This window comes from Lycorma delicatula, chromosome 8 (assembly GCF_047948215.1).
Source record: "Lycorma delicatula isolate Av1 chromosome 8, ASM4794821v1, whole genome shotgun sequence".
Taxonomy (NCBI): domain Eukaryota; kingdom Metazoa; phylum Arthropoda; class Insecta; order Hemiptera; family Fulgoridae; genus Lycorma; species Lycorma delicatula.
In genome coordinates, this window is record NC_134462.1 from 48,066,725 (window position 1) to 48,093,422 (window position 26,698).

At 31.4% G+C, this 26,698-nt stretch overlaps 1 protein-coding gene and 3 non-coding genes across 4 annotated transcripts in view; 3 read left to right on the top strand and 1 right to left on the bottom strand.

Moving 5' to 3' along the window:
- LanB2 (laminin subunit gamma-1) overlaps nucleotides 1–26,698 on the bottom strand; it is a 771,247-nt gene that overhangs the window by 658,655 nt on the left and 85,894 nt on the right. The gene's annotated exons all lie outside the window — the stretch shown is intronic.
- On the top strand, nucleotides 3,952–4,023 carry TRNAP-UGG (transfer RNA proline (anticodon UGG)). Its single transcript has one exon. It is a non-coding gene; the product is annotated as a tRNA-Pro (tRNA).
- Nucleotides 7,501–7,572, top strand: TRNAP-UGG (transfer RNA proline (anticodon UGG)). The gene has a single exon. It is a non-coding gene; the product is annotated as a tRNA-Pro (tRNA).
- TRNAP-UGG (transfer RNA proline (anticodon UGG)) lies at nucleotides 14,518–14,589 on the top strand. Its single transcript has one exon. It is a non-coding gene; the product is annotated as a tRNA-Pro (tRNA).

Genomic DNA, 26,698 nt, shown 5'->3' on the forward strand with positions numbered 1-26,698 from the left:
AAAGATATGAATTTTATAATCTAGCAGTAGTCACGAAGTTAAAAATTACTGAAATTTTATACTATACACAATAATTCATCTTAGTAATTGATGATTTTAAAATGGAATAAATATTTCAGCAGGCAAAATCTAATATTAAAATAATACAGTTTTCTTTTCTTAATGAAATTACTGTAGCCTATATCGTTTCATTTAAAGATTAAAAAAAAGGATAATAGGAAAAAAAATTATAATAATAGATAAGTTAATTTTAATATCACGCAACTTACTGAAAGAAAGAAGTTAAAAATCGAGTAATATCAGTTTACGCTTATAAACAAGGAAGAGAGAGATTTGATTTAAGAATTAACCGTGAAGTAGAGTTAAATTTTAAATTGTTGACCGGGTCACGGCGGCAGCCAGGTCAAATGCACATACAAATTTAAAATGTAAAAAAAAAAAAACTATTATACAAAGAGGTGGATTAATTTTGTAAGTATAGGTTGTAAGGTGAAGATGAAGCTCCCGCTCCCGCGGCCCTGTAGCTGTCTGAAGCAGCAAGAGACCTGCCGACTGACTAGGCGGCCCGAAGTTGTTCTCACGGTCATGGCCACGGCCACCTAGATGAGATTGGATCATAAGATGATCATCTTAAAAGAATGACGATGAAAACGATGATGACGATGAGAGATGTTGCTTAAAGAAATGTGACATGACAAGAGTTAAAAAAAAAACCAACGAAGAGTATATGTTAGCCTATGTATGACAAAGAAAACAAGACAGGTCTGGTTAAAGTGTCATAAATGTTATCAGATCCGAAAGAAACATTAACTGTTAAGAACCGATCCTATTTTAAAAGAAATGAAATTGAAAAAAAAATTAATACTGTTAACTTGCGAAGTCATACAGAGCCGCTTATATTTTAATATAAGTCATTTCACTTTCAACGATCTCCACTGACACTAAATATATAAATATATATATATATATTATATAGAATGATATACGTTAAAAATTCTTAAAAGTAATAATAAAAATTACTTACCCATCAAAACTTAACTACGCTAAACGAAACAAAATTTTATTTTTATTTCTACAAGTAAATAAAAATCAAAGGATAAAACCGTAATATTTCAGGTTACTGACCTAATCAAGGTTAGTTATCTATAATTTTTTTAACTAACTGTTAGACTAAATGCGGTTGTTTGGTTACAATTTATAAGGATTTATTTTTTATACAGAAATATATAACAATGAAAAATTTGAGATCTGGTTGAAATTTATTAGACTTGGATTGTTATTTTTTCATTGTTATATATTTCTGTATTTTGTGTATTTCATAATGTTTAAAAAACGTATTCTAGAGATTAAAAGAATATTAAGGCTGGTGATTTGTTTTATAAGGGGTTTTGGCAAATATTTTAAAATCTGAGAGTTATTTTTATTTGATAATATATTTTTGTCTGAAGATGCGTCCTGTTTGTCCAGTTTAGTGATATTTTTAAAAGGTTACATTAACATGAATCCATAATTAAATTTATTTTGTCGATTTTCATGGATAAAACTTGCAAATCTAGTACCCTTATTTTACTATAACGTCATCAGTGTCTATAACATTATCGATTCGTATGGCATCTACCATTCGAATCGATAAGCCTAACGTTTAGTTAGTATTATAGTTAGTATTATACTAACGATCTTAGTTAGTATTATACTATGAGCTGGATAATTAACGTAATTCGTTATACCCTGAAGTATTATACCAAATACCTTAGTGCTTAATCTTATTATTGCATAATTATGTCTTGATGTTAGGAATGAGAAATAAAGTAGGAATCAGGAACGTCCAAAATATTTTTACGATTCCATCTATATAAAAATTAAATCCTAATATAAATCCAAGTCTAATAAATTTCAACCAGATCTCAAATACTCGAATATTAAACGTATAACAACAGTTGATGTTACACAGAAAAACAGCATCAATCAGTCAATAAAGATGCCGCAAAAACGATTGGAAGCGATACAATGTGAGCTTAAAACAATTATATTTATATAAATTTACTTCAATATAACATTGATTTGCAAAATATGTAATTACGAGTACTATATAATAAATTAAGTGAACCAAGAAATTCTTATTAAAGAAATATCCATCATTTTGTAGTGATGTTTCTTTTAGAATTCAATATAAAGTCGAGTCATGTCAGTTAAATGATATAGTTAGACAAATTAAATTTCATATTTGTAATTTAATATCCTATCAAAAAACAAAATACTCTTGCGCAGAACTGCGGAAGAAAACTGAATTTTCGTTTCCGACGCCCTCACTACTTCGCAGTCAGAAACGCACTGATTTTCAGAGTACAACTCAAGAACGACATACAACCAATTTTCATCGGTACTCATCGGTTATACGGACCCCTACTGAAATTTTGAAACAAAGTTGTTTTTTGCGTTTGCATCATTTATCGTTAATCAGTTAACGTTTTTTAAGATTAATCAGATGAGGTTAACGAGCGAAGCAAGCGTAGGTTATGTTTGATTAGATCAACATAACCTTTCTTTCTTTTTCCTGTTTAGCCTCCAGTAATTACCTTTCAGATAATACTTCAGAGGATGATATGTATGAGTGTAAATGAAGTGTAGTAACCACACATCTCAGTTCGACTATTACTGTGATGTGTGGTTAATTAAAAAACCCAACCACCAAAGAACACCCGTATCCACGATCTAGTATTCAAATCCAGATCAACATAACCTAAACAAACATAACCTACGCTCGCTACCTAAATTGAGCGTAACTCAGCAACCACTACCAATCTCCATAAAATTTTTTATATGCACAACTTCAGATAGACTACTACAGGATAAATATCTAAATTTCACTGAAATTATTCAAGTAGTTTTGGAAATTTATGAGCCACATATTTTACGCATAGGCCTATATATACATATATAAGAAATTATATTTTCAGATAATACTATTTTCGTATTCCTCATCTCAAAAATAAAGAAAATTCATTTTTATTCCCCAATCCCACCATGCAACCAAAAGTAATGCCGTACGTTTCTTCGAAGAGTCTGTAAAAGAAATGTATAATTTATTCTTTACTAGATAAATGACCAAAGGTGATTTATTATCTTTTTTTTACTGCTACAAATTTTTAAAGCTTCCTCCCATTAACATTTTTTCTAATGGAAAATTGATTTAGGATCCTACTTACAAGGACGCTTTTAAACGGAGAAAAATGAGATTAAATAAAATTTTAACTAGGGCTCCATCCCACATTACGACAAAATAAACCTTTGCCGTAACTAATTTCCTCTGACCGATGTATCTTATACATAAAGCCAAAGGTTTGTCTGTATGTCTGTTTGAACTGGTATCACGCAAAAACCAACAAATTGCTTTCAAATGTTCAGGATACATTCGTCTTATCCCAGGGAAGCCATAGATCGAGGCCCTAGCTCCCATAGGAGTGAAGTTGTGAATTAAAAGATATTCAATTTTTGGTCGTCAAAGGTGTGTATACTTTAGTTACCATATTTAACTACCTTTCTGTCTTTTGTAATTTAATTCCTTTATTCAGGTTTCTATAAAACCTGACTTTAATCGTTATTTATCAGTATTATTCTCACAACCAAGAGGGTATGAACACTGCGGAAGACCAGGGAGCGGAGCCCTCTGGTAGAAGGGAATGGGTGGCCAAGCTAGCTCGGCCGCCCTGCGGTAGGGCCTGACCGGCTATTAATTTTTATAAAGATTTAAAAAAAGTAAGAATTAAACAAAGATCAATCTCAAAGATGAACTCTGCCGTTCCCCCAATTTTTCTTGAATCTTTGATAAAACTACAAAATCTTCCGTAAAGTATAACATACAGGTGTGAAGTCAGTATTATTTTTTATGTAAACATTAGAAAGTAAATACAGTAATATATAAAACAATAACAACATAACACTGTTATAAGCGGCCCGTTGGTCTAGGGGTATGATTCCTGCTTTGGGTGCAGGAGGTCCCGGGTTCAAATCCCGGACGGGCCCGGATTTTTTGTTTGATTATTGCATTTGTTTTACTTTATCCTCGTAGAATATTTTAATAATAATTATAAAAGAAATTTATTGGAAATATCTTCGATGTTATTTTCTTTTTTAAGGATCTGAATCATAACTATTCACACGAAATGTAAGCAAATCCACTTATTAGTACTATATAAGCGATAATCTATCAGGTTTTATACAACTTGATACGAGGCACACACAAAAATTTCATACAATAGAAACATACATCATAAAAATCGATTCAACCTACACATGTTAAATCCTAATAATCACATATTTTTATTTTTAGAAATAAAAGACCTTTTTTTATTAATGAATTATTTAAATAGCCTCTGACGAATAATATTTCACAATTTTTATTATTTAAAAAGTAAAACGTAAGAGGAACTCGGAGTTCAGTTTTTGTTACAGGAAAACGTAAACATTTGTTTTTATGTGTATTTAGCCTAACATTGCTGCTATTTGAGCTGAATATTTATTTAATGCGGATGAACTTAAAATATAGAAAAGCAATAAAAAATACATATTTATCAATCTTACCTACTTTTATTAACATTTTATAAAATAAAACATACTATAGATATTATAAAAATCGCTTTTAAATATTTTATGGTCCCCCTATACATATTATATCCTAAGAGGGTCACAGTTTTATCTTTGGAATTTCAAAAATATTTATTCAGTTCGTTAAGTTACCTTGCTTTTTTTAAAGAATACAAAATAAAATGGCAATAAAATGTAAAAACGTAAAATTACTAATGTATTCGAATATTGGTTATAGCGAGTAAAGGTGATGTGTAAATTATGTTTATTGTAGCAAGTAAGGGATAAGGAGAAAAATTTCAGTAGTGTCGTTGTACAGCTCCCCCCCCCCCCCAAAAAAAAACGCGTTAAGTTTGCGGCATTTAAAAAGATTTGCGGCATAAGAAAAGATTTGCTTACAGCTCAATATTATCCTGATACAGACACAACCGATTGCGTTTTGGAAGTTTTGTTGCCTCCCTAGCAACGGATAAGGATGTTTTTTTAAGAATGAATGATGTCAGTCATTAATTACTATCATGAAAGTCGTATTACGAGAAAGTCACCGAGTAGAAATTTTATTATTACTTCCTTGTACGAAATAAAGGAAGTATTGTGATCGCAAAAAATTTCGGTTTTCAGATACAAACGGAAATATGACCATCCCTGAATCCATTTTGACTAGTTTCGGCGTGAGGTCTGTACGTACGTATGTATCTCGCAAAACTCAAACGATTAGGCATATATGTTGAAATTATGAATTTAGGACTGTTGTAAAATCTAGTTGTGGCACCTCCCCTTTTGATTGTAATCGACTGAACCAAAAGTGTCCACAAAAACTCAAAATCCAAAAAACTGGATTTTACACTTTTTCTTAACTGCAATAATAGCCCTCGTTGAGAGCTTTTCAACGACATATCATAAATGTACTTATTTTCATTCGTTACAAAGTTATAGCCAAATAAAAGTTTAATTAGTGAGATATTTGGATCTTACAAGGAGAAGGAAATGTAAAAAAACGTTTTACGTTTAATTCAATAACAATGAAAAAATGTAAAAAAATAAAAAATATCAGAAGTTTTTAATAAAAGCAATTTAATGTACTCATCATTTTTTTAAAAAATATATGTAATTATATAAGAAAGTAATTATGTAATTATTACAAGAAAGTCATGTAGTGTCCACATCAGATTTTTTTGTTTGCGTTCGTGACCTAAGGAAACCAACTGATTTTTTGTTTTTCTAAAATTATCTTTTTATTTTTTATAGAATCCCAGTTAAGGCCTGGGAGGTTAACGTATCGTAATATCCAGGCCCAACATCGTACTGCCACTCGCACTTCAAGAATTAAATAGCATTACAAAATGCTATACGATCATTTTTATCAAGAACAAATTCTTTAATCCGCTGTGTTAATGACCTTGAACGTTGTAACATACTATTATGAAATCAGCATTTATTAAAATGTATCTGTACTGTATAGAATATCAACCAGCTTTTATTTTATCACGGCCTGTTGGTCTAGGGATATGGTTCCTGCTTTGGGTGCAGGAGTTTTCGAGTCCAACAGCCGGAGTCCGGATTTTTTTTTTAATTGTTTTAATTAATTTTCTCATAGAATTTCTTATTTTGCTAATTCTTATAACCGATATTAAAAAAAATTTCGATTTTCTTTATTTCTAATGTAAAAACCGTAAGTCATAAAAATCGTATCCCTATATTTTTATATTCAAAACACATGTTATACTCTTAGGAATCACAATTCTTTTTTGGGAGTTATTTAAATAATTTTTTTAGCTTATAATATCTTTCAACTTTGCCTTCACAGTTAACTAGTTTTTTTAGTAAAAAGTTTATAATTAAGACCGTGAAATAAAATATAAAGAACAGACGTTTTTAGTCGTTTTAGTCAAAACGTTTTTAGTCGTAAAGACGACTAAAAACGTTTCTACAAAGATGGTCGCCTTTGCGACCATCTTTGTAGAAAAGTGCTATTTTTCTCATCGTGATGTATGCTGATACCGAGGTGAGAACAGCAGGAACAAATTACAGGCTAACAATTACAGTTATTTATGAAAGCTGAATTTTAAAGGGAATAAAAAATATCAAGTCTGACGGATTTGAACCCAGAATCTTTCGGATAAAAGCAGATACGTTACAATTCCATATTAGATGAAATTGACAACGAATGAATTAAGAATGGAATTAAGAAAAATATTTTATGAGAAAATTAAAAATAAAATAAAATTTGACAAAACTAGGAACTTTTTTTTACTCGCTGATAAGTAATTTTTTTGGAAACTTTCAATAGTTAAGAATTTTAGAACACAAGAATAAAAAAAAATTGAACTGTGACAACTTTGGATATTTTAAACGAGGCTTCAACCCGCTGATGATTTAATTTTTTTGTGATTTATACGCTAATACTAAGAATTACTGAAATATCAATGCACAACAATTAATTAAGTTTTGAAATTTGTTCTGATGATTTCCTTTTACGTGATAAATACAATGTATATCGACCAAGTTAACTGGTGCCTGGAGGAAAGTCGTAATTCAGCTAACTAAAGGAGAAAAAGATGATTAATTACAAGTTTAACTGAATAATAATTCAAAACTACGTATTTTATCCAGTTATCTTTAAAAATAACCGCTATTGAAATCAACCGTTAATTTTTCTCCATTTTTTTCTAAAATAATCTGCCGAAGCCCTGAGATACGATTCCACGACACCAACCAGGTCCAATTCATTCCATGTATTCTGTTAATCACGTTTCAGAATGACATACTACTAATAGACAGGTCAACTACGAATTCTTTCGCCATTCTCTTAACGACCTTGTAGGTGTAACATATATGTATGTCGTCACTGTAAATAAACATTAGAAGGAAATACAATATAATATCAAGTCGTAACAACGAGTGATTTTTATCAGCGGCCCGTTGGTCTAGGGGTATGATTCCTGCTTTGGGTGCAGGAGGTCCCGGGTTCAAATCCCGGACGGGCCCAGAATTTTTGTTTGATTTTTATTTTAATTGTTTTCTCATAGAATTTTTTAATTTGTTAACATTTATAAATGGATATTTATTAAAATATCTTCACTGTACATTATTTTTATGATTGAAATCATAATTGTTCTGAGAAAATAGTGTTGGCAATATTTCTTTTTTTAATATTCACAGTATTCATTTTTTTTTTTTTTTTTTTAATAATGTGTACCTATGACATTAAGTAATAGGGGAACTGAAAAGTGAATCTTTTTTCTGTTACCTTCTTAATTGCGTCGGATATATTTTTGTATATCAGCATGCAAGCCCTCGATATTCCAGTTCTATAACAAAAAGCATTCAATTTATTCGCTAAGAACATAGTGGCTGTACAACATCATCAACTTCAGAGAAAGCAATTCGTACTAATGTCACTTGTACACTTCTTTCTTTACATTCGTGAGAGGCATAAAAATGTAGTACAAAGCCAGATTAATGTATTTCATTCTATTTCTCTCAATTTTGTTTTACACGTAATATCGTATAAATAGTCATGAATCAACTTTTACGTAACTGGCATCATAGCTCTAGAGGTATCGTTGCAAGAAGGAATATATGGTAATTAACCAAAAAAAATCGGGTACGGGTTTATTGTATACCCCACTTTTTATATGATCACCATACTTTCCCCTTCATTCTAGAGCTTTTTCTGATCTATCAGTTTGATAAGATCAAATTTCCGAATTTGATTCTAATTTTTTTTCGCTTCTTATCTTTATATTTTCATTTAGATGTGTTTGTTTAGATGTTTAATTTAGATGTTGATCACGCTAATCATCCTACCCTACTAAAGGGCATTTGTATGTGGGTCTGTGTGTGTATCCATCCTGCTTAGCTTAGCACCGAAATATATCGATCTCTAGCGAAAAATCCCGATTCGTTACTACATGTCTCGTGGTGTAATCCTAGGAAAGGCAGTTACTTTTATACGGATTTGAATACTAGATCGTGGATACCGCAGTTCTTTGGTGGTTGGGTTTCAATTAACCACAGATCTCAGGAACAGTCGACCGGACACTGTACAAGACTACACTTCATTTACATTCCTAGCAATTTGTTTTACATATTCCAAACGTTGCCTGCCTACACAATTTTTTCCTTCTATCTGTCCCTCCAATACTAAAGCGACTATTCCGGGATGCCTTAATATGTGGCCTATAAGTCTCTCTTCTTTTAGCTATATTTTTCCAAATGCTTCTTTCTTCATGTATTTGCCGCAACACCTCTTCAATTGTCACTATATCGTTATGTAATAATATAATACACCTTTTCTTTCTTTTTCTGTTTAGCATCCAGAACCACCGTAAGGTATTATTTCAGAGGATGAATGAAGTGTAGGCAGGCAACGTTTGGAATATGTAAAACAAATTGTTAGGGATGTAGGATGTAGGGGGTATACCGAAATGAAACGACTAGCACTAGATAGGGAATCTTGGAGAGCTGCATCAAACCAGTCAAATGACTGAAGACAAAAAAAAAATCTATATATATGCGAAATATATATTAATAATATATATTTTTTTATTTATGTAATTGTTTTTCTTAATAATGTAATGAACTAAAAAGTAGGCACCGGAATGTAACGATCACTAGCAGAAAGTCCCGATTCGTTAATATCAATTTCTAATTTAACTTTCGTTATATCAGTTTCATCATTCAAAAAAATAATCAATTTTTGACACCTAATAATCCCATTTCGAGACTCCGCTCGCCAGGGCAACCAATCAACATATGATTTCGTTTAAAATTAATGTATGTAGCCCTTGCAAGTTTGTAATAATGGACAAAATTTGTTGCCGCAGCGTTGAATTTATTAATAATTTAATTTTAATAATACGGCTGATGCAGTATTTTAAACTCGATGTATACAACGGGTTTCTGTTTAATCCAAATCACTTCAAAGTGAAATCGACAAAAATTTGTTTACGAAAAGCAAATTCTTTCCTGTAACTTAAATGTAAGAATATGAGAAAATTAGATATTGAGGAATTTTTTAACCAACCAATTATCTGTATAATTTATCATTTTGTAGCTCATTAACTTCGAAAGAAATATAATTTTTTAATAAACTATTACTAGAATTTTCATTAAAGAATTACATCTCAAATTAAAAAAAAAAATTAGTATTCACCTTGTACAAACCTACAAAAATTCTATGCAAATTTTGATCATTTTTAAACTCTGCTATACAATGTTATTAATATTACGGTGTGTATATCAGTTAAGAATAAAATAATTTTTCTAAATTTCGAATAATCGCCTTACGAAATGCGGAACGCTCATATATATATATATATATATATATACATACACACACACACACACACACACACACACACACACACACACTCTCTCTCTCTCTTATCTTCTTCTTCCTCTTATTTCCTCCTCCTACAAGTTATAGGCGAATCGCATGTTCCGATCTCAAAAGAATCCTTACCGTATTAAATGCTTCCTTGGTCTTTCCACCTCTCTTCAATCTATAGGTTTGTATCTCCATACCTTCTAAGGCAACCTTTTATCTTAAATATATTAACTCCATCCGAATATTATCATTTTAGAATCTATCCGATCTCATACAACCTGTCACAGATCTCAGAAAGCGCATTTCCGATGCATGAATTCTGCTCTTATGCTTTGTACTGGGCACCTAAATCTCTAAACCAACATATATATACACCACAATATATATATATATATATATATATATATATAATATTCTTACTTTTTGATTAAATGACAAGAGAAATATATAAATAACAATCAACCATGAAGATTGACTTTCTATGATTTCTACTCCGTCTATAATTCAAACCAGTTTATTTATAAAATAATATAAAAAAAATTATAAAAACAAAATATATATACGTTTAAATATGAATAATGAAAATAAAATATATTCTAGATGGTTAAATAAAATTAATTTTTTTCATTTACTTAAAATGTTTTTTCTAATTCTTTAAATACCACGATAGGAATAAAATCAATGCGAGAGTCCAGTTGAAAAAAAAAATTAATTCGAGTTAAAGATCTGTCAGAAGTCCGGTTAAGACAATTAAAACTAAATTTATGTTAATTATAATCCAGTATAATTTATTTAACTGCTTAAACGTCAACGCAGTACATTAGAAGAATGTCATCGGGAAGAATTTAAATATTTTAAAAATTTCAAGCAATCTTAACAGTTTTATTTACATATCACACTGAGTTAACGGTTTTTTTAAAAGAGAGAAAATTCTTCTTGTTGACATAGCTGTTATTTTAAGGATTATATATAGGTTTCGATAACTATTTATCGATAATATACATTTTATTTATAACGATTATTACCGATTAAAACGAAAAAAAGTTGATATAGGATAACAGGTAAACTTTTCTTATCTTATATTTCTTATTTTATACTAAAATCCAAAGAGTATAATTTTATTAGTTCTAAAAAAACTTGTTTTACAATCATTTAAAAAATCAAAATTCAGATTATTAATAAAATAAAATTCCTAACTTAGTTTAAAAATTTAGTTCAACTATCGACACATGAGGAAACATTAATACGAATGGGAGTAAATGAATGATCTGTTTTTAAAAAAACTAATTAAAACAATATGACGTGAACGATCATTGATTGCAATCACGGTTAAAGACATCTTACGGATATTTTTAGGTAGATTAGTAAACCTTTAGACGTATGTGCCCTACGAAAGACACTAACTCTTTACCTGTCTATTCTACTCCAGGTACGACTATGGTGTATGTACAGAAGGTAACATTTAATGACTATTTCATAAAATGTTATTCTCAAATTGAACTATATATAATAATCATGTGGTTCTTGAACTAATTTTCTCTTGAAAGAATATATGTTTTTGGTAAAATATCTACAAGTAAATTTCATAAAAATTTATATCACACACTATTTTTAATTCGTAGAAAGTGAACCGATCAGCATAGCATAGTGGTAGCGTCTGGGCCTTTCATCCGGAGGTTCTGGGTTCGATTCCCGGTTAGGTATGTCATCATTCATAAATTACAAAATTCCATTCCATATTCCATCCACAAGCTTCGAGCTTATGTGGCGATATCATAAAAAAAAACAGTAGTTAATGTATTAGGTGTGAAACGGGTTTGCCTATGGCCGTTTATTTATAAATTTTTTTTTATAAAAAAAATTTATAAATTTTTTTTAGATTTGTTCCATATCGAATGGGTTTTTTATATCCGGAGATTTTTTTTATAAATCAAATTGTTTTGTTTGTTACGGCCGTTAAATCTATTTCGCATCTAGTTTCCAGTTTGGTAACTTACAGAACTTGTATAAAAAGTAAGAAAAATTAAAGTTTATTTTGTTTAGAAATAAACAGCGCAAAACACGTGAATTATAATTTCAAACACGCGGGAAAACACGATGTTTGCCGTGTTTTGATTTATAAAATTACCAAAATTTACAACTTCCAAAAAATGGTTAATAAACTAACGTTTTAATCAAGAACTTAAGTTATAACTTCAAAATTCAGATTCTCTGATCAATTTTTTACTTCCTTATACGAACTAAAGGAAGAATTGTGATCGCGAAACACTTCGATTTTCAGGTTTCAACGGAAATATCCATTATGACCATCCCTGAATCCATTTTGACTACTTTCGGCGTGACATCTGTACGTACGTATATATCTCGCATGACTCAAAAACGAGTAGCCGTAGGATGTTGAAATTTTGCTATAACATCTAGTTGTGCACCTCTTTTAATTGCAATCGACTGAACAAAAAGAGTTCAAAAATCCCAAAATCCAATACAATTTTGATTTTGGATTTTTCTTAACTTCAGTAAAACGCCCTTATTGAGAGCTTTTCAACGACGTATAAGTGGTACTTATTTTCATTGGTTCCAGAGTTATAGTTATGAAATATTTCTATCTTATTGGAGGAAGACACATCGGTTCGAGTCCAACTTCTTTTTTCGTCTCTCTTTTTAATTTAAATAAATTGATTTAACCTATATTAACATATTGATAATTATTAACCTCCGAGTGTAAAAAACTTTTATAAAAAATAATATTCAATAATAACAATAAAAAAATTAAAAACATCAAGTTATTAATGAAATAAAGTTTTATGGACTTTTCATTGGTGTACATGTAATTTAATAGGCGTATAAGGAAGTCATGTGATGACCACATCAGTGGCGGTATACATATAGGCACTGTAGAACTGCAGCATCTCCTATCCCACCTATTTCCATTTGATATTATCGATAAAATTTAATATAAGTTATTTTTTCTTTAGTTTTTTCTTTATACTTATAAGATATCCTTAAACTTAATGTCAGTAGCTATCCCCCAGTTGAAGAGAAAAGATACAAAAATCTTTGTATAGAACTGTGCGCTTCACAGTTCCAGCGGTGTGGTATTTGGCTGTTGTGCGCATGCGTACATAGGAAGCTGCACGCGAGGCTGCGAGGGAGAGAGGGCACTGTCCTCCCGCAGTGTCGACCTTGCATACTAGTAGAGGTAGATCCCTAGCTTTCCCTTGTTAACGTAGTTCATTGTTTTTTCAGTAGTTCCGCTATCAAAAGATGGAGGCAAGCAAGGGATCTTTGGTTGCCAAATCTGTCTAAAAACAAAGGGCGAAAGAAAAGGTAATTGGTAAAAACTAATTTATTTGCTTCTGTGTACGTAGAAATTTAGATTAAGCACCATTGGACTATAGTGATTTTAAGCGGACATTTTATTAAGTTATTATCTAATAATACTAAAAAATATTATGTGAGTTAACATTTTATAATTCGGTTAAACTGTAGAATTACATTATTATCCTGCTTCCAGCTATTCTATTTGATTCATTTTTTCGATTCTTTTACTTTACAGTAAACTTTAACCATGGCCTTGTAAAGGCCCAGAAAAAACTTTCTGGAGCAGTACCCCACAATTTTAGTTACGAGCCATATCACTAGTCGTCCATATCAGATTTGTTTTTATATAATGTTCATTACAGGAACACAGTGATTTGAAATCTTGTTTTGGGGATCAAATGATAATTTGTGGCTTTCTTTAAATGTTCAAAATAAAAATGCGTAATTTTTTCTAGACTTAAACCTGAAGTATAGTTATTTCATCCTTCTACAAAAACTCATCTACAGCAAAATGGCAAATAAGTTTTAAGGGAGCTAAAGGCGGTGGTAGGCTAACAATCATTTCAACCCCGCCTTCAATCAAATTTCGAAGTTATTCTAATGGAAACAGTAATTGGGAATAATATGTAATCCTTTTGGTTGTATTGTAATCTAACAAGCTTGAGGTTCATAGTAGAGGGGATGACCAAAGTGTACTAATGGGAGAAAGGTATGAACTTAAGGTGCAGAAAGGGCATACCGAGCTTTCAAAAATCCCCTCCACGTTCAACTCTAACCGCAACCACACCCTATATTAATAATATATCCATTATTAAACGCCACACCCACACGTATTCTCCTCCTACCAGTGTGGCTATTGGGCTAAGATAACTCAAACGAACTTGACAATGAGGAGGGATGCATCCAAATGTACGATTGGCTGTAAGATGAAGTAGCTCAACACGTGTTCTCCATTTCAAGATTAAGCATTATGTATAGGAAACAAACTAAGAAACCATATAATATAAAATAGGATACCGGTTTAAAATTATAATCCAGTAACGTACGTATGTACAATAAAACTTATATTAAACTAATATTACTTAATAAAATATGTTTAATGCCGTAAGTCAAATTACTTCTGTAACTAAATGTCGTTGTATTAAATGACAACGAATTATTTCCTCCATTCATGAATTGACCTTGAATGGTCGTAACATACAGTTATGAAGTCAATTGTAAACATTAGAAAGTAAATATAGTACTCTGTTAAACTATAATAACCAGTTTATAACGTGATCGGCCCGTTGGTCTAGGGGTATGATTCCTGCTTTGGGTGCAGGAGGTCCCGGGTTCAAATCCCGGACGGGCCCCGTAATTTTTGCATTTTATTTACATTATTTGAGAAATTTTCAATTTAATGGTTTTTTATAAATTATGTTATAGAAGAGAAAATATATACTACATTTTGTAAAAGTTTTGTAATTCTTAACCTAGTACTTAATCTGAAAAAGTTCAAACAATACGGTATGATAAAAAAAACTTTCCAATCCTATAAAACTCATTATATATGGAACCATTTTTTTTCTTATATATTGGAAATAAAATAAATTGGTTTTATATAAATCTTTTATTCCGATCAGTTTAAAGTGTTAAATTTGTTTTTTATGCCCCTTACAACAAATCTTTCAATAACATTTGAAATTTCTAAGTTCAGAATTTTTTCAACAAGAGAAGTTTAATTTGTAATAACATCTAATTTAAGGTAGTAAAAAAAACAAACGTTTGATGCCATACATAACGGAACAGGTACAAAGGCAGAACTTAATATACCACAGAAAATACTAAACCTTAAGAAGATTCCGGAATAAATCGTTAAAAATTTACTTCAAACGGATTAAAGATAAAAAATTGTATCGTGACGATACTTTTCATTAACTTTATAATATAAATTAGGAATACAAAAAATCAACGATAAATAAAATTTAAAACTGAAAACAGAAGCTGTGTTACTTTTTTTAAAAGACTAATAGTACAACAACAAACACGAGTGAATTATATCATGAAGTATAAACTTTTCATTACTATAAATATATTAAAGAAAATAACAAACCATTAAAAGATCCATTAAGGAAAATAACAAATACCGGATAAAATATGTAAAGAAAGAAAACGATAACACTGTATGTATAGTAATATAGCAATAACAACTAATACAAAAGCGATGTACCTTATGTAAGCTAAAAAACCCGTTGGAATCGTGATTAATATACTGGATTGACCTTTATAGGTATTTTTTTTGTTTTTAATAAATTAATAGAGGGGGGACATAATTTAAGTTTCGTTAAGAAAAATCATGATAAAGTATTATTTACCACCAGAATATTCATATAAAATGTTACAGGTACATACAACACACGATAAAATCGCATAAAATAAAACTTCACAAGTTCAGATTTACCAAGTCGTTTCAATAAAATAACTAAATGAACGCATAGTTCCTTTTTTTCTTCTATAGCTATATATATATATATATTGGACTACATAATAGTGGTTCAGTATATGTTGCGAGTAGTTAAATATAATATCACGAACGCTATGAGGAGGTACCGCCCTTTATTTTATTTCTACCTATAACAACACTAAAACGTTTTATGCGCACGGAACATTTCATTATTCGTCCACTGTTTTAATTTTGTTTATCGTACGATGTAGAATACAACAATATATAAAATATTTATTTCAATGAAAAATGTAATAAATTATTTATATACATATTGCTAAAAATAAAATCGAAGATATATACTTCATATTTAAACCAGAAAGTTATAAAAGTCTACTTAAAATTTATCTGTTCATATTATTTATAACATGGCCTATTAAAAGAAAAATTAAAAACTCAACAAACCGAAATACACTTATAACTAGAGAACACGTAATATCTTAAATTGTATAACGAGGGTTGTTTGAAATACTTTAACTGAATTTATCATAAAAGTTACATATTTAAGTTTCGTATCTTAAAACCAGGTTTTAAAACATGAATAACTTTATTAAATTTTTCTTACTGAAAAGAATTAAGCTAAGTCACTGCGTCAAAATGGGCGAAGAGACAAACAGTTAAGCGGTGTTACTTGACGAAACGTGTTTTGTATATAATATTTAAGTCATCACTTAACGCATTACTTGAAAATTATAAAAAGAAAATTTCGGGTGACACTGCTTGTTTGAGTAACGTGCTTAGGAAAAAAATCGAGGCAGAAATAAATAAATAAGAAATAAATCATTAAAAATTAAGTGTTGCATCTATCTTCTACACACACGCGCGCGCGCTCACACACACATACACACGTGTTCCCCCATTGGGGCTTCAATCGCAGTATTTTTTTAATAGAAAACTTATTTATTTATTTATAATCACATAAAATTGTTCGTGAGAGAAACAGTACTCTCTTAATTAACTGCCTCACTTCCTTGAGACGTGAGGCATTAATCGTCATTGCAACCATTTAAATTCGAAAGGATAATCTTTTGGTGTAAGGTATGCGTGGCTTAATACCATGACTCTCTCGAGCACAACCTTTGAAGAGAAGTTACTGGTAGAGTGGTATCACTGTACAGGTAAGGTGGCTGAAGATTTCGTACAGCATTACAAGAATTCCAACTTTAAGAAAAAGCTTAGTGTTCTGGAAAACCAGAAGGTTTGATAGTATTGAACTTTACAGGATAATCACCTTTTTTTTTTCCTACTCTCCCCGACCGGATATCCATTTAAGTATACTCAATCGGGGAGAGTGTCCTTCTACTCAAAGGGGGCGTCGCCCACCCACCGGCTTTACATCCGGCACGGCAGGTTGGCCCCCCCCCGGTCTTGGATCTTTTGTTTTATTTTTTGCCTGCCTCTAATTCCCCGCGTTAGGGCCAAGGTCCGGCGATGCCGTCCCCCAGCCCCTCCGCAGGGAACCGGGTCTCGGTCTTTACGCCTATGCCTCTAACCGACGGAACCCACCCCACAAAGCGCCTAGACGCCCGCAGGGAGAAACACCGCCGGCCGGGACTCGGTCTTTTCTTTTATTCCCATCTCCCCTGGAGTTCTCCCCCTTCGCAGGAACCCGCATACCAGGGCATACGGGCCCTCCACGGAGAGACTGTCCACCCTTCCCTACTTAATTTAATCACAGTCTACCGCCCTCTTCTTCCTTAGTTCTCAGGATCTCTCCAGCAAACCTTCTGAACCAGTCCCAGTTCTCTTGATTTTGTACCATCCAATTAATTAGATTATCCAGTGTTAATCGATTTGTTATAATTACCCTCCTGTTTTCAGCCCATCTAGGACATACAAATATAGTGTGCTCCGCATTATCTGTTTCTTCACAATAAACACATTGTGGTGTGTCCCTTTTTCCAATTCTGGCTAGGTACTGCCCGAAAGATCCATGCCCCGATAATAACTGTGTCATATAGAAGTCGACGTTTCCGCGCCTACTTCCATACCACCTACCTATATCAGGGATTAGTCTTCTAGTCCATTCCCCGACTCTTGAGCGTGATCATTCCAACTGCCATTCTTGCTCCAATTGAGCCGCTATCTCGTCTTGTGGTAGTCCCTCATATCTAAGCATCCTGCTTTTAATCTGCAGGTCTATTGGTAGAACCTCTGTTATTACGCAAAGCGCGTCATAGGACACCGTTCTGTAACTAGCGGCCACCCTCAACAGTGCAAGTCTATGCGCGCTTCTCAATTTTCCTTTATTCCGTTTAATACTAATTGTATGTCCCCAAACCGGGGCCGCGGATCACGGTAAATTTCGGTTTTCAGATTTGAACGGAAATATATATTTTGACCATCCCTGAATCCATTTTGACTAGTTTCGGTGTGACGTCTGTACGTACGTATGTATCTCATAAAACTCAAACGATTAGGCATAGAATGTTGAAATTTTGGATTTAGGATTGCTGTTACATCTAGTTATGCACCTCTCCTTTTGAGTTACATCTAGTTATGCACCTCTCCTTTTGACTACAATCAACTGAACCAAAAGTGTCCAAAAAAATCCAAAAACCAACACGTTTAGATTTTTTCTTAACTGCCCTAATTGCCCTAATATGCCCTCATTGAGAGCTTTTCAACGATATATCACAAGTGGTACTTATTTTCATTGGTCACAGGGTTATAACCAAATTAAACTTTAATTAATGAAATATTTGGATCTTACAAAGGGAAGGCACATCGTTCGAATCTGATTTTTTTATAAAAGTTCAAAATTTATTTTGAACTATAATAATAAAGTTATTTATAAAAATTCAAACATTTTTTACAAAGATTAATAATTATTAATAAATCAATATATTTAAATTAAATAAGAAAAGTTAAAAAACATATATACAGAGTGTACCATATAAAACGCAACCCATCAATCACTCATCCATGAAATTTCAAAAGTCAAGCTTACTCCCCTACTCGTTACTGAAATGGACTCGTCCAACATCTGAACATCGCGGCGTCGCAGTATAACACTACCGATAGTAACAACAATGCAATCATAACGTTCAGTGTATTGCTAGAAACAAGATGGTGTTTTCGCTAGATGAACGTGTTTTCATTGTTGAGTCGTGGTTTGCAACCACGAAATCAGTGGTTGCAGTGTAAGATTTGTTTCGCCATAAGTACCCAGATAAACCAGCTCCTAACAAAACATCAGTATTAAGGTTAGTTGCAAAATTTAGAGAAACTGGTTCTGTTAATAACAAGGAACACAAAAGATCTGCGTTAGTGTTGAATACAGATACAGTCACTGAAATCAAAGACAAATTACTCGCCTCGCCAAATAAATCGATCAGACGTTTGTCTGCTGAAATTAATTTGTCTAAATCAACTGTTCATCGGGCGACCAAACAATTACAATTACGACCTTATCGCATTCAAACGGTTCATCAATTTCTTGAGCCCGACAAATAAAAGCGGCTACAATATTGTCAATGGTTCCGTCGATTTCTACGTGAGGAAATTAATGTTATGGATTCGTTGGGGAAGTTGGGCGTGGTGCGCGATATCGCGGAAGAAAATAATCGGTTCTATTTTTTTCGAGTACAGCATTAATGCAGAACAATATCAGGATATTTTATTTCAGTTCATTGCACTCTTGGAAGAGGAGGACAGACACTGCTGGCTACAACATGACGGTGCGACATCGCACTACGCAGGTTCAACTTCTGATTTCGTTGAGGAATTCTTTGCTAATCGTGTTATCGGTCTAGGCTTGTGGCCACCAAGATCTCTAGATTTGAATACGGCGGATTTTTTTCTATGGGGTTACCTCAAAGAAAAAGCCTACAGCAACAAACCACGAATACTTGAACAATTGAAAGTCAATATTGAACAAGCTGTATTAAATATCCAGCCACAAACTTTGAAAAAAGTTGCAAGAAACGCTTAAAAAGAATTGAAGCTTGTATTCAAGAAGATGGCGGCCACTTCCAACATTTACTCTACATGAAAGGTAATGGATGGTAATTATAAAAATTACATTTGCATTTACACATGCCTTTTTATTATTTCAATACTTAACAATATAAAGTTGGGTTGCGTTTTATATGGGACACCATGTATAAATATGAAGTCGACTTCAAACCTATTTGTCCATGGTTACGGGTCCAACACATTCTCACTTACACCACGTAACTACTTGAGCGACGTGAAACGAAATTTTAATATATTATATAGTAATATAAAGTGCTGACGCGGACACCACAAAAATGTGATGCAATGTGGTGTGAACCACAATGAAATTGTGTAACTGTCCACTTATTAAAGAATTAAAGGATCGTATCTCACTTTCAAATGAAATAAGTTTAAATAAATCGCAGCAAATAATGTGTTAATGCAATTTAATAGGCGTACAAGGAAGTCATGTAGTGTCCACATCAGTTTTTTTTTAATTTTAGGCCTTTCTTGATAGCTGTATATATAAAGTATAAATTTTCAAAAACATTTTTGAATGATATTTAAAACCCAAGGGAGATAGAGCAAAAGAACAAAACATTTATTTTAATTTTTTTTAAGAGGGGGGTTGATTATTTTTAAAAAATTGTTTGATTATTTATATATGCACTGTAGATAAACAATTTACTTTAATAAAGTTTTCTCTAAAATAACTCTGTAGAGAAAATCGAAACTGATTTTTACTGCGATATCCCCCTAATTTGAAGAACATAGGATAGGTCAATCCTGAGATATAAGATCCAAAGGCAGTGTACACAAGTACATATACATACATATATTTGGTTTTTGTTTTGGTTTCGATGAATTGGTTGGACCCTAAGACGTAAAGATTTGCATAAAAACTGGATACTCCATTTTTGACATGATCACTTTACTTTCCCCTTTAACATACTACTAGTTGCAGGGCGTGCCTATGGCACGCCTCCACAGCTAGGCCCTCCGATCGGGTTGCCCTGGCAGGCGGCATCTCGGAATTCTATTATTAGGTGTCCAAAATTGATTACTTCTTGTGTAGAAATAGTTTTTTAGAATGATGAAAATTGATCAAGGAAAAGCTAAAAAATATCAGCAATTCTTCCCAATTAAATTTTGTTTAGATCGTTTTAGGCATCTTTTAAAGATTGCATGCTCTCAACGTTTACATTAAGATCCATCATATTTACAAATTCACTCAATAGGAGAGCTGGAAGCTTAAATATAGATTAAATTTATTATTTATACATTATATTCAATTTGCGAATCAAATTATCGTAATACAAAACTAACGTTTCGACAAAATATCAATGGATTCTGATGATCAATGTCGAATAATACGCTGCCTTGGTTCAATACCTCGCTTAGGTTTAATTATTCTAAATATTGTATTATTCCCTGGTTCATTCAAATAAATAAATCTTTATTTCATTTGTAATATAATTTTTGTAATATAAACTATTTCTATTATGATCTTTGAACTTGTAATTCATATATATATATATTTTTTTTTTTTTTTCAATACTGTATTAATTAATTATACATTTGTAATAAACACATGGTAAATCTTTGAAAGATGGAACAAGACTGATCAACAACAAAGCATTAGACAAATTCATTTAATAAGAGTAAGAAAAAAGTGACAATTTATGAGTAAAAGAAAGAATTAAAATTTATAAAGAGTAAAAAAATAAGTGAAAAAATTAAATTTAACAAATAAAAAAGGAGGAAATGAAACCTGAGTCTTAACATAAATAATCGATTTTATGAAGAAACACAATCACATAAATAAAAAAATCTGGTATGGACAGCACATTACTTCCTTGTACGCCTATTAATTTACATAAACATTCTATTTCATTAATAACTTCTGATATTTTTTCATATTTTTTATTTATTGTTATTATTGAATTATTATTTATCGTAAAACTTTGTTTACAATGAGAGGCTAATAATTATTAATAAATCCATATATTTAAATTAAAAAGAAATTTAAAAAAAAATAAAGTAGATGATGTCCGATTCGAACCAATGTGACCTTGTAAGATCCAAATATTTCATTAATTAAAATTTTATGTGGCTATAACTCTGGAACCAATGAAAATAAGTATCACTTATGATATCGTTGAAAAGCTCTCAATGAGGGCTTATTAATGCAGTTAAAATTCAAATTTTTGGGGATTTTGAGCTTTTTTGGACACTTTTGGTCTAGACGATTGCAATCAAAATGGGAGGTGCACAACTAGATGTTACAACAGTCCTAAAATCCAAAATTTCAACATCCTACGGCTAATTGTTTTCGAGTTATGCGAGATGCGTACGTACATACGTACGTAAAGACGTCACGTCGAAACTAGTCAAAATGAATCCAGGGATAGTTAAAAGAGATATTTCGGTTGAAATCTGAAAACCGAAATTTTTGCGATCACAATATTTCCTTTACTTCGTACAAGGAAGTAAAAGTATATTACACATATATATCGATGTATATGCGATATATCAATATATCATACAAGTATACACCTGACCACCACGAGACATGTGCTAACCGCCAGTGCTTGTTTCTATACGGTATTAAACTTTCTAATTTCTCTTTTTAGACAAAAAACCTAATACGACAGTTTTATTTTTTTAAATCCCTTTCGAATGTCTGAAAATCAGTATAATTAGAATTTTTACTTTTACGTCTAGATAGCGCTCTAGCAGAGCTATAACTCTAAAAAGTAACATTTTACATTTTAATCGGTCCAATTTGAGCATATGCGGTTTTCACCAGAACTTGACGTGTTCACACCTAAGAAACCCAAAAAACCGGATGGACATTTTCCAGATGTTAATGTTCATATGTACGTGTGTGTGTTAGGTGTTGGCTTCTAAATCTGGGCCTGGGCCGATTTTGACCAAATTTTTTCAGATTACTTCTATATATGGAGAACTTAAAACGTCAAGGGGATGAGGCTGTAGAGCAAGGTCCCTCTCAGTATCTTGACATTTCTTTGAGAATTAAGGTCATATTTTTCTTAGACACATTTGGGGTGGTACTCCCACCCCAAAAACTGCTGATGTCTTCGTCTGATATGGTGTGACGTCACAGGTGAGCGATAGAATTAAATAAATGAATACTATTTAAAGTATAAAAAAGTAACTCAATCTGTACGTGAAAATGAATCATTTTTCAGTTGGTATTTTTATATACGATAAAGGAAAAATTGAGTATAATCAAATCGATGTTAATTTAAAAGTTTAATTACGTATAACCAACCTTGAAGGTATACTTTGTTTTGTGAGAATGTTAAAGAAACATTACAGAATTATTTATAAAATGTTATTAAATTTAATGTACGGCTTATTAAAATTTAAAATGCACAGATTACACGAGTAAATACGTTAAAGTGAAAGAAATATAACTGCTTATTTATTATAATACTCATATCACACTAATAAGAAATAACAAACTCTTGAAAATATTTCACCTGATACTGTATTCATTTGATACAATATTATCAACAAACAACTACGTTGTTTTCTGAGACAAGCTTTGCACCATGTATCACCTTCCCTTCCACATTTATAAGAATAAAAATGTACTATTATAATAAAATAAGTCTTACATATATTGTTTTCTACTATAATAGCAGAAAACAGTCAAGATCTTTGGCGCAGTAGCAGTGCTCTGCGCCAAATCCGTTAGATTTTGGGTTCGAATCTTGCTAAAATTCGTTCGTTACTTATTGTAAAATTAATAACAGTTAAATTATAAGATTTTCAAACAATCGTAATGAAATTAAATGGATGGTAAAATTAAACTTTGAGAATTTTTAATTGGCTGCAATACGATAATAAATTAATATTAAGAGAAAATTAGAAGAAAAAATATCTACCTACAAAACGGTATGATTAACATCCTAACATGTACCAGACAACCCATCAGTCCATGTACCAGATATCAATTTAAAAAGTAGGCAACAGAAGTAGATATCTTAGTAATCCAAAATAATATGATACACCGAAATATTAGAAAAAATTATTAAATAAGAAATAGTTCGAATTTTTTTATAGGATTTATAAACAAACAATTAGTGGTATTTTTAAAGTTAATAAATACATTTTATATAATAAGGTGACACAAAAAAATGGGAATTTTTGAATTGCATAGTGGCAGCCACGTACAGTTGGCAGCATTGCTTTACGCAAAGGAAAACTTGCCAGTCAGTCATCATGGTTTACCAGTGGAACGGTCAACAGCGTGCTTTCGCCATAAAATGTTTTACAAAATCAACGATAGTTTGGAAGAGGATATTTTTTAATAGTCTGAATCACTATCATAACCAATATTACGTACAGTAAATATAAAACTTGTATTATATAAATACAGATTAATAAATACAAAACTTCTGTCTTGTTGGCCGTGAGGGGGTTGCTTACTGTTCACTAACTGAACAAATTGCAACGTGTACATCAGGAAAAATAAAAATTTAATAAAAACTATACAGATACAACACTTAGAAATACAAGATACAATATTTAGCACAAAAAAAATTATTTACAATAAAAAGAGGGGAACCAACCCTTGCCGTAAGGGTTAGTCATATCAAAAATTCTTTCAGACAAAAGTTTTAATAATTTTTAGAGGACTAATGACCACTTTAAACCGATTTGATACTGTGCCTATTAAGGGAGGTATGATTTCTTTCCTGAAAATCCAATTTTTTCCATCCCCTGGACCAATGGACCTGGACCTGGTTGGTGATATCAAAAAACTCTACTTGGATAAATGTTAGGCCCTTATCCAAAGAATAGTAGGAACTTTAAATAATTCGATATTTTACTTAAGAAAATTATTATCAATGTTTCATTTTTTCAAAAAAGCCCCCCCACCACCATTTCCATTACATGGTCCGATTTTATCCGTAAGCAAACTCAACCGAGATTTTGGGTTGTTATATTTTATGTATCAATTTGAAAGTGATTGTGCGCAAAATTACGGCAGTTATCCTGTCCACAAGAAAGTGAAATATATATAAATGGACATATAAACTTTTGAACTGACAGCGGTTTTGGGGTCTGGGGTCTGTGAAGATATGTCGAAATTTTCCGGAAGCTGAATCATGGTACCAATTAAAATAGGTAGCTTTCTTATAAAATTACCTAAAAAATCTTACCAACAATAATTAACATGCTAAGTGTAAAAATTTCAGTGTCACTGGGATATGGTTTTTCTATTCGACCAGGATTCATACCTGTAAAAAAAAAAACAATTTTATTAATATTTGTTATCATTAATTGTAAAATGAATTCTTATAATTAAATTTAAAAATATGTTAAGAATTTTAAACAATTTATTCGACATACTAGCTAGCATAAAATGGAGAATCTAATATCGATAACAGATTTGATTTAATCAGCAAAATTTTTCCCGAAAATTAATAAGTAAAAAAATATATAAATTTTTAAACCCCATATTTTTTGTGTATTTTCTCCCTGATTTTGTATTTTTAATAGAAATATTTATCTTAGGTCAAAAAAATACCTAAAAATGAATAGTGATGACGATTTTAACGCCAGTTAAATTGTCAGTTAATAAACAACTTATTGCGTGTGTTTTTTTCTTTAATCTATTTTTAATTATTAAATATTCACATTTAAAATGTCTATTGCCTGTAGAGCTGTTAAACCATTGTTAAAAAAATTAACATATTTCATCTCTTGTAAAAGAACATTTATTCAAATTTTTCTACTTCAATCAGGTTTATGGTTTCGAGCTATTGCGTTTTATATTATGTTTAACACACAAATACAAAAAAAAAAATTAAATTTTGAAAATTTAATTAAATTCAATAAAATTAAATTGATTGAAAACGCTCCTCAATACTATTTTTTTTTTTTTTTAGGAGAAAGGTAGCCTAAATCCTTCCTCTACCCATAACAACCATCAATGTTTCATACAAATCTCACTGCTATATGAAGAGACGTCTTTTTTGCCCCGACAACCACAAGAACTATTCAACCAATCATTACGAAATTTTAACTGTAGCTTTCTTCTGACCCCCGGACCAAAGTTAAAATTTCACCAATCTCACTATTATATAAATCATAAATAAACACACCTACAGATAAATACCTAGAATGTCATCGTATATACCGATGGATATTATCAATATCGTCATCAATATATATATATAAAGAAATGACAAACTACTTATGTATTTAACAAAGTTTTTATGGTTTGAGGAATAGTGAATTCTGACACTGATATCGACTTCTTCAGGAAGTAATTATATGTTTTGTTTAATTTAATGTCTTGTCTAATCTTCCGGCGACTCGAGAGAATTCATTCTCACGCATGTAAAGTAGTTTTTATATCCTCAATTAAGAAATACTATTAGGATAAGTCATATACATAGTTGGCAGAGATTAGAATTTCAATTTAGTGTAAATATTTTCTTAACGCCTACGTCAGCGAGATCACAGATAGGAAGAACAGCTTCTAGCGTTACTGGAATTTATGATCGTAAACAGAACGCTCTCAAAAACTTGACGTAAAAACTCGGCTAATTCTCGAAAGTTAAACTTTCGAGAATTATGTAAGGTCATAAATCAGCTTTTGATTAATACCCTGAATTTGAAAGGTATACAAATAGGTAACACGATTACCTATTTTAATTCACCCGGGTTGGTCTACTGGTGAACTCGTCATGGAAAATCAGCTGATTTCGAAGAGAGTTCTAAGGTTCAAATCCTAGTAAAGGCTACTTTTAGACAGGTTTGAATACTAGATCGTGGATACCGGTGTTCTTTGATGGTTGGGTTTCAATTAAACAAGTGTTTCAGGAATGGTCGACCTGAGACTTCACAAGACTACATTTACATTCATACATACCATCCTCATTCATCCTCTGAAGTAATATCTTACAGTGGTTCCGGAGGCTAAACAGAAGAAAAAGGTAACACGATTAAAATATGTAACCACTGCAATGACCAAAAATTGAAAGATGAAACTCCTGGAC